We start from the raw sequence: 10,578 nt of genomic DNA, 5'->3' as shown, positions 1-10,578 counted from the left end.
CGTCCGTAAGCGCATTCACGGCACTGCCCCTGCGCTGATTGCCCTAATACTCGTTATACACATACAGACGAACAGGCAGGCCAAGCACATACTCATATAGACCGTCCCGCGTACAAGCGGCACGCAAAAACAACAACAACAACAACGACGACGACGACGACGACGACGAAATAACAACAGCACGCACAACGCCTGTTACCTCAAATGAGATTAGCGATCCTATCGGCTTCGGCCCTCAAAATCAACCTTTAGTCAACTTGCACAATGTCAGTTGTCAGAGACTGACGAGAACTTCTTTTCAGACTGATGCAGTCTTTAACTCAAGGGTAAATTACATTAGCCTGTGGGTATGTCGTCGTCGCGTCTACGTCCGGGAGCGTCACACAATCCACAATAACTTCTCAACTTGTTCCAACCACCACAACACCTACTATTTGATTTTTTTCTCTTCACGCACTGAACTTTCTTTTCGACCGGCTCAATATTAAACACATTCACGCACAGAATCACAGAAGCCGAGGGATTCTTTCCAGCAGTTTCGCGCCACTTGACTGCTCCCGGCTTTAATCGGCGCGCTTTGCTCCGCCTACACAACGGTTGTAGCAGCCTCAGTAGTAAGTTACTCCGTTGTAACAAAACAAAGTTAGAAGAGTTTGTCAAGTTACTGGGGCTGAGTGAGCAAAAAGGTGAAGGTAGGTGAAAAATGGAAAGTTACAGCGACGTATCCCATATTGACAGTTGATATCCTTCAATGGTCACCAACGTGCAACTGTCAAGGACTCGTATGCACATACCTATATGCATGTGTAGTTTATGTAACACATGATATGAACGCTAAACTGCATTCTACGGCAAGTGAATACCACCTGCCCTAATGTTTGGTATGAAGCTACTGTTGCTGAAGGTAGCCGAATACAATGGCTAGCGGACAAACAGGCAGGCGTCCAGCGCGACAAAGCAATCAAGCAATGGCACTTCACTAAAATGAACGAAACCAACCGCACCACACTGTATGAGTACGCACGCACGCACGCACTGTAGTCCGATCGCTGCTTTGGCTCCCTACCGACTGATAAGGTGACGGTTGTTCCTAGCGTAGTGGGCCACAGTGGGGATTCACTATGCCCCCGTTGGCCGCGCTTGGGCCGCTGGGCCAGGCGGGCAACAAAGTGAGCGCAGCGCCGTCTCGTGGGGCCTGCGCATGCGCCATCTCGACCATCACCACTAGCGCAGCACACTAGGTTTTCGTTGTTGTGGGGACGGGCGTGCCCTGTCGTCGTGAGGACCAGCATGGCAGCAAGGGCCTCTCGTACCAAGTTGGACTGGCTAGGGACAGGGAAATGAAGGCTCTCTTCTTCTGCACTGCAAAGGCCGTGCTGCCAGAGAAGCGGAAGGCCGAACAGTCGGTTGGGCGGCCAAACGGCAGCGGTTGAGTGAGAGAGGAGTAATGGCTTGACGAGAGTACAGGTAGACGGGCAAACGTACCTCTCTCCACTCCCCCTAACGGTTTTCCCTGCGAAAGTGCCCCCGCATCTCTATAGACAGGCAAAACAGTGGGGATGCCGATGCTAGGTCGGGAAGACTGACACCCGTCTGCGGAATCGTCGGGCTAGTCACGGCTGCTACTGCTGATTATGGCCCTCGGTCCCTAGGCATGCGGGCTCTGCGCGATGCATACAGCAACGAAATAGGAGAGCAAAGGTGGGAAGCAAGGCAGCCCAGGCAGGAGCCGAAACAGAATAGGCAGCAGCAACACCACCACCTCAAAAGCGACGCCGCTATCGGCGCGCTTCAACCGCTGACTAACCGAGTGACGGACCCGCCGATCTGGGCCTAGCAGCGCCACAAGCGCATGGCTCCGGCAGTGATATGGCTGCCGTGGTGGACATCTATCGGGAAGACGCCAGACCCGGATAGTATCCTCAAGCTTGCAGCCAACGCAGTAAGAGTAGCAGTGGTTGTCGTCGCCGGTGGAGGCGGTCTCGTCGTTCTCATCAACGTCATATCCTTTCCGTGCACTGCATTGGCAGCAAGTGAGCCAACGGGCTTGCTCATTCGTTTACCTTGTACCTGAGTGCTCTACTGGCTGCTGCTTTCTTACTGTTTGCTTACTGCTGGCTTGCAGACTGGTCCAGTTAGAGACTGGCCTGAAGGCGGAGGGGGTCGGCACACTCTAAAAGGCAGACAGATAACTTGGCCATACCAGAGCTTTATGTCGCAAGCAGATGCAGCAACAGGAAAACGATAGTTCATGCCGCCCTACATGACCTGACGCCAGGTCTGGATAAGTTTAGATCAGCCTGGTCAAAGAAAGTCAAGGGTAAGCTTAGCTACTGACGGCTGTTGGTAGTAATTAGGCGGCAGGCGGCGAAGGCGGCAGGCGGCAGGCGGCGGAGGCGGCCTGTGAAGGCGGCTACGGCGGCATGGGTCACAGGTCTGGGGAAGATAAAAGAAGAGGGAGAGGGCTATAAACAACAGCCCACCTCGCTGTTGCGATATCCACGCTTTAAGAAGTAAGAGCAGCGCGAATGCATATAGCAGATCGCGACAACCGCTAAGATGGAGGTTCACCTGTGGCGTTCCTGTTGTTGGCCTTATATTGTCGAAAGCGAATATGAAGGTAAATGGTTATTTAAAGCATATAGCATAGATAAGGCTTTGTTGCGTCCGAATAAAACGCTGAAGCAAAGTGCGAGCAACTAATTTCGTTTTTAGCTATATGACTAGAAATTATTATACGAGAATTTCTATTTTGTGTCTTTAGCCTTTTAGTTTACATGGATCATCATCATCATTTATTACGACTTCAAATACTTGTAATCATATGAGTAATATAACGTCTAACATATACGCAAGCTTCTATCTGTCCTGCATTACGACTGTCGTGCAGTGAACGTCAGTTGGAAGAGATTATGCTTGGAAGGCCGCGTTTTTCAAATTCGGTTGCGAGTGACAGAGTGTTATCTCTGGAGTGTAATCTCTCAAACACAATACTGGACTGAAAATTGAAAACATTTATTCCATATATTTATAATATTTGATAAGTTAAAATCCATGATGGGTTAACTTTCCTCCAAAATCAAAGCTTTACAGAGGAACTATTGCGAATCATAGTGATCTCGACGCCGAAATTACCGCATTACCTGACATATCAAAATGGCTATCCGATTATCAAAAAATAATGGTTTGATATGAATCTGACGGTTTCAGACAATGTAGAACGCATTAGCTCCAACGTCCTGATTGACAGGACATTACAGGACGTGCGATCAACAGCAGATTGCGCAGTTAAGCGTGACATGGGCAACAGTTGGTTAAGACAGAACGAATCTTGCGTCGAGGAATCAACGAATTCAGCAGAAAATTCGCCAAGACCTGTTATAATGCCTGGAGCAAAATGACTCTGAATACGCAAAGGAAACAGGTGAAGACGCGCTACAGCAGACGAAAGCGCGAGTATAGCCTTCCGAGAAGGAAGATACTACAATTTGAAGGACACAGAAAGACCTGCGGGCTATAGAAAAGAGTTTGGGAACCGGCACTAAAGCACTAGAGGGAACAAAGCAACCTATTATAGACAGGTGTGTTGTCTAGAAGAACAGATAAGCTAACCAGGAAGGTTGGCGCTTGAAGGAAGTTGACGAACTTAAGAAGCAACGTAAAGAAGTCTCGAAATTGTCTGAAGTAGTTAATGTACTAGCCTTTCGACGGCCGCATTCTTATAGTGCCAACCAAAAATGCATATAGCTCCTTTGGTGATTTATTAGGTTGTTACATCGATTATGATTAGGCCATGTGATAACCGCTCTCCACAAGGGAGGAATGGTAACAGCGCGACGGTGAAAACGTAAAGCTGGTTGCTGACGTTTGAGCCGCGTTATTTCAAAATGAGCCATTGAGATGATATATATATATATATACGCAGACAAAAACAAGTAGTATATTTGCAACACGCAACATTTTTTAATGTTCTTCAAGGGCTCAAGCCTAGCCTGAAAAGAGTATTTGTTAACATGTGTACAGCCAGATTCTTACCAGCCGTAATCGTGACACATGTCTATGTATGCACGCATAGGGACGTGCATGCACGATAGTTAATATTGATGAAAATAATGAAATAACCAAGTGGAAGTTTATCGTGTGACACACTTTACAAGGCCGAAATAAAATAGAAATTCAACTAAAACGAATTTAAGCAAAGTTTAGAAGGTACAAACAACATGTAGTAAGGTGCATACTAACTAGTTAGGTCGACGGGCGCCGCCCGCGAACTGCCCATACGATGGAGTTGGAAAGAGCTCACTACGTAAAATTGGGCCAAGACTGCTTTCATTCATAACATACAGTTATCACAGTGATGTCGAAATTTTATAAAAATTAAAGTAAAATTTACCATCTAAATTTTACTTTGATTTTTATAAATTTACTAAATTTTAATACCACCAAAATTTACTTCTATCACCAACGGTGTCAGATACCGTATAGTGACTTATTTAACGTAAACAACCTTTGCTTACTTGAACATGCATCTAGCTTAAGTACTGACTCTAAGACGACGTCACAAACGTCCCTAAGACATTCATTAAGTTTACATAATTCCCGTGAAATACAAACGGTTCAACACCAAAGTGGAAATTAGGATACGCAATAGCATTATATTATAATAAACACTAGTCTGCAGATACTTAAGTAATTTTTGTACTGCAAATTTCTTAGAGTTTGAGAAATAAGAGCGTCATTTGAGGTACATGGAGTCATTTTATGAAAAGAAAAACAAATAAATAAGTTCTTGTGTCTACAGTTTTTTTTTTCATTGGTATGTTAGGTATGACTGTTTTATATGGGCCATCAAACACGATAGTAGTATACTATTTATGGACGATAAATAAAGTTTAAGTAAAACATCGTCTACAGCTACTCGACCCGTGTGGTAGCACTGTACGTATAGAATTACAGCCCAGTTAAGTAAGTTAATAAAATTATGCGTTTTTATGGACGGATACATACAGGATGGGGCATTTGCGTCCAGGCGCTGTCTTAGGTGTTGTCATTTAAACTGTATCTAAACACGAACAGATAGTTTGACAGAGCTTTTTGTATTTGCTAGAAGTGTCTAATTTGGCGACCATGTTTATTTACTACGACCATTATCCACCGAGATACAGTTTCGATTCCAAAGCCAAGCCATTAATAAGTCATCTTCAAAATATCCCTGCCGCAATCTGCTAAGTACTTTTTAATAGCAACCGCGTGTCAAGCCGCTGTGGTAGGTATAAACACGCCAAAATATTGCTCAGATAAGCTACTTACAATAAATCTCAACGAAGTTATATTTTAAAAACAGGCCAAAAGTGCAAGGTTTCAGAATGGTCAAGAAGTTTTAAGAGTGCAGAGGGTATCAGAAAGACTGATGGTCGGAGCTTACCTAGGCGATCTTATTGGCAATTGATCTTCTCCTCTCCAAAATAGCCTTCAATTTTAAAAGTCTAGATGTATTAAAAACGGCGCTTCGAATTACTCTGATGAATCTTGAAAGTTCGGCAGTCTAAACGCTGTTGAAGATCTTCCGGTGTGTCTCGTATAAGTCTTCTTGAATTTTGTTGTAATGTAGTCTATTGACTTTGGTCAGATGTTTCTAATCTAGATATGGGTTTGTTTTGCTTCAAAGGATTATGTAATATTTGATCTTGATTCTAATTCTAAAAAAGACGTTTATTGTTTTTCGCTGTGATAAGCTCGTTATTTTTGTTTTAGAATAGACCGGCATTCCTCCTGGACCAAAGGTAGCAGGTAATTCCATACTTACAGACAGCCCGTCAAAGGTTTTCCTATTTACATATTATAAAAATTATTTCGAAACAGGAACAGCAGGCTGATGCACTTGGCCATTTCTCTTGTAGACCGGATCCGTAGTGCACACTGGACACTACCCCGTACTATCTGGGTACTTTTTCCTATCTAAACTAAAAAGACTTCAGACCTGGCTTGGATTTCTGAACCTGATCTCGTTGCGGTTATTCTATTATCATATAGCACTGCTTGCGATACTCTGACCGGTACAGTTATGTTCTCGGTCTCGTTGAAACGTCCCTGTTTCACGTTTCCCACCACCTTGTTTCAGTAAATCCAATATTTTGTCCTACATATTTCTATTTAGTTACTCTGATATTTCACTATTGTATGCCAAACGGCAAGTTAAAGTTGAGTTTAAGCTAAAAAGAAAGATCTTTCCTGAAAAAAAATTCGACAGTTTGATAAACTTAGGAACTTACATGTTTGTTATATGTTCTATTGTATACACCAAATGTCTCTTAAAATTTGAACGGTTGCAAAAATAATTGTTCGAAAGTTGTTGTCTGCATCTGTTTCGCGAAAAGATTTTCCACCTGTCAACCCAAACCTTCTCGTCGGAACAAAGCTAAGCACAAAGTGCTCCGTTACAAGCCCAACGTTAGACAGTCCATAAAATATCTTTGCAAGAATATGTCATTAATTAAAAGGTACCGCCCCCGATCGAGAAAGTATTGATGTGTACATAAACAAGAGAGTGTGCGACATTTTAGATAACTTAATTAGGAATAATTAATAAAAATAGGCAAAATAATGATGAATTTCTCACGTCACGTTTATTTTTTTTCACTTGAGAAGGCAGTTGCTTAAAAACTTTTCATTATGGTCGGATGTCTGGCGGTAGCTACGTAAGACTTAGAGCCTGCCTTTTTTTTGAGTTTTGACTAAAACACTTATTAGGAAACGCCGAAGTAAGTTCACCTGTGTAGATCTATAATGTACCATTCTGCGATGCAAGCAAAATTCCCAGAGAAACAAAAAAATACTACATTTTTTGGTAAGGTCATCTGCTAGCGTCATAACTGATGATACTGACGAAAATGAGATATCTGGAATTTCCAGCAGGTGAAGACTACTTTTGCAGAAGGCGCTACAACCAACGGGTATTTCGAGAAGACAAAAGAAGCTTTGTAGACTAGACTAATCTTTTTTTTTTTTTTTCTTTAATTAATACCAAAACTTGCTAACCTTACAACAATCTTACTTATCAAACAACAAATTCCTCAAAACAACAAATAGTACCAACTCGAAAACGAACCTCATGGCTCGTTCGAATTGGTGCGATACACTCGAGAGATCTATTCGATAGATGTTTTGCAGTAGTAATCTTGGAAATATCTAATATCTTTAAAAACATTTATCGCTGTTTCTTCGTGGGTAAAGTAACTATTGCTATTTCTGGCATTTGTGTTATATATATATATATGTGAAGAGCTAGATTATCTAAAATATTGAGTACTTCTTAGAATTCTGCCTAAAAATTCAGCTCTGTTGAAAAGATGTTACGTTGCTAACCTCCACATCTGAAGCTTCTTTTAGAGCTTCGCTAGCTTCATTGATGTTTCAGTCGAGTGAAGCTGAAGAGTAGTATCCTAACTTCGCGCAGACGTACACGGGTTATCATGTGCGATGGATTTTTGCACGTAACTAACTTCTTTTTAAATCGAGCGTGATTAATTTGATTTTTTTCCCATTATCTGATAAGTATTTCCAGTCAGTAAATTTTATCTTCTATGCTTATACCCTCACTTTCTTCATTAAAGCAGCGCTCTTCAAATAGCTATTTACTATGCTGAATAGTGTTCACTACATCACATCTTTTATAGATTTTGTTTTTCTAATGGTAATATAATTATTAATATCCCCATGGTAACATCGCAAAAATATTGCGGCTACCGTGGTCTCTCATTGTCTTCAAGAGTTTTGAAATCTCGCAAAAACTATCAGGGGTTGCAAGCAAGTTTATTACAGAAATACATGTCAGTTCTTAGTAGAGGCTTCAAACAGCGGTCGTCAAACAAACTGATAATCACAGAATATCGAAGACGGTATTTGATGAGGGTGGACTAACCTTGGATTTAACTTGCTACCTATATATCCTAGTGTATAGACTATTCATCCTGAGTTTCACCTTTGGATGCTTGCAACACTAGTTTACAAATAAACCTGTGGCGTTCTTGTAGTCAGTTTTTGTGAGGAACTATGAAAAACATGCGTCAAAAAAGCACTATAACATAATGACTTGGATATGTGAAAAATAGCAGGTTTTTCAAAAACACGTATACGCAAAAACGGACGCTCGTACAAATATGCTTTCTATTACGTACGGTAAATATTAGACAAATACTCGGTAACGCGTCGAGGTCAATAGTTGTTCGAGGCCCAGTGTTGGACTCTATCATATTTTATATACACTTTTTTTTTCCTGCAGTCCATCAATGCACTTTCAGGCCTCGAATTTATTGTTGACACGTGTTCTGTGAGACTATGAGAAACGGTAAACTTGCGATATACAACTACTTAATTGTAGTCAACAAATAAATAAACTATCTTCTATTGCTTGTTGAAATTGAATCTTTCGCCATCATCGATCATCGGCTAAAATCAAATAGTTCCGGATCAGGGTCACTAAATTTACCTTCCTTTTGCAGATGACACGCTATGCAAGGCCTTGAATACAGCCTTCTACATTCTATTCGTATACTAGGTCGTAACAGATGAACACCTGTTTCGTTAACTTGTTACGTTTTACTTATGAATTTATCATTTTGAGAAACTATCATCAGAAATTATCATTTTGAGTACTCTTTGATTAGACCCTTTCCCAATTCTATTCCAGCATTCCGACAAGTAAACAAAAGAAGTACTTGGCTGTAGATAGAAATTATAAAGTAAATCCGTACATCAGTCTCGCACATATATGCCTTGCTTTCGAATATCTGTAGAGAGCGTCTAAACGCGATGGAAAACGTCTCTTTACGCATTTGGTGGAACGTACCCATCGTTCTGTATTATAGAACGATCCGGTTCGAAGAATTTGATCGAGTGCTAATCTATCAAATCAAATTCGATAGGAAACACCAAGTAGTAGTTGTTGGCAATAATTGCAAAAAAAAATCTGAAAAAACACATAGATAAAAACAGAGTCCACGTAGTGATTGCAGTAAGTGTTTGTTTCGACTGTGTTCTAGTTGTGCTTCAGTGCTATGAACTTCCCGAGCCTCCTCCTTCTGTCTAGGTACTAGTGAAAGGATATACGAAAAGAGCCAATTTTAAAACTGTCAAAATATATGTGGCTCGCTAATATTAAAAAGAAACTTCTTCTTGGTAGAGCTATTGGATCGTTTACAAATGCACATACCTGCTTCTAATCCCCCCAATGTTACCCCATATCGTGTCCGCCTACCCAGTCTGAGAAGTAGGAGATCATTTGCTGCTTTTCTCCACTCGATAGTTGGCGCAAGCGTTTAGAGCGAGATTAGAGTGGATACGTTCAGCGTTCGATAAAACGAACGTGTAGATGTCTCGCGTTAGTAACGTGGAGATTTATCAAGTAATTATTCATCACAACTGCAACTCCCGCAGTCGTTCGCTTGCCAAATAAACCTTCTTGCGAAATCTTCGGCCATCTCTTCTAATGTAACTTACCCATATAGAATTGTTAGAAAAATGTATCTAGTTTAGTCGTGTGCGTCCATTACTCGGAATTGGATGGTCGTGCTTTTGTACGGGGTGGCTCATAATCGATACGTACTATCGACATACAGCCTTTCGGGTAAATACGCCATGAAAAGATCGTCGTTTTGTGCATTACTAAAAAATGCATCGATACATCGTAGAGAATAACCAGTAACAACGCGCACTTTTATTAGTGGAAAAGTAAGTGTTTATGATAAGTTCTTAAAGTATCGTCTCTGACAGAAATGTACAACTTAGCCACATTTAAAACGCAATAAAGCGTCTCCGAAAGTACACAATGTTTCGAGTGGCAAGAATCACTATCGTTCCTGTGCGAGCTATGATAAGAGGTTCGTCCCTGGAAAAGTGTTTTCTTTTGGCAAAATTTTTACTATGCAACGACATTTTGATCATAAGGCAATCTGGTAGATACTTGAAGAAGAAGAAGGATTTGTTTCTCTTATAAAAAGAAAAAAAAGCAATTTGCGATTTTGAACAATTGGATTGGATTGGAGAGCTCTAGAAAAGCGTGTTAATTAAAAATTTCGTGGTGGTAAAAGAGGTTTAGGTTAAGCGGAACTGTGATCAAAAATTCGTTTGGCCAACCTTTGGTGCCTGATTATCTACGTAACGTGAAGTCGCTTTAGATATTTGCGTTTTACTTAATTCATTATTTGTTGAAGTTACTGAATTAATTTCGCTCCCAGTTAGCTGTTGGTCCCTATTGTACTGTAAGATTTCGTTATACTAATTTTCTTAAACAGATGAAATTCAGCTTGCGACAAATACTGAGTGTAGAATTTTGTTTGTAAAGCTGTACTCACTCGATTCCTTATAGATGACACTTTCAGGAGCTCCTTTGGTGAGCTCAGTTACCGTCAACAGCAACAGGCTTTGCGTGTAATCCTTTGGTTACGTGGCCCTTTAATTGCTCACGCAGGTCGTAAAAGTTTACAGGATGGGAAAAACCTCACAGTAGCAAGGAGGAAGCTGCATGCCCTTTCATCCATAAACGCTACTCAGAACTTTCAACAAACAATTCACAGCCAT

General features: G+C 41.3%; 1 long non-coding RNA gene across 1 annotated transcript; it reads left to right on the top strand.

Moving 5' to 3' along the window:
- Positions 1–2,528: 2,528 nt before the first annotated feature.
- On the top strand, positions 2,529–4,798 carry LOC147753581 (uncharacterized). The gene is made up of 2 exons (XR_015310733.1): positions 2,529–2,620; positions 3,211–4,798. It is a non-coding gene; the product is annotated as an uncharacterized LOC147753581 (long non-coding RNA).
- The last annotated feature ends 5,780 nt before the right edge of the window (positions 4,799–10,578 follow it).

This window comes from Varroa jacobsoni, unplaced genomic scaffold, assembly GCF_002532875.2.
Source record: "Varroa jacobsoni isolate VJ856 unplaced genomic scaffold, vjacob_1.0 scaffold_367, whole genome shotgun sequence".
In the NCBI taxonomy this organism is placed as follows: Eukaryota; Metazoa; Arthropoda; class Arachnida; order Mesostigmata; family Varroidae; genus Varroa; species Varroa jacobsoni.
This window is presented reverse-complemented; position numbering and strand designations above follow the sequence as displayed.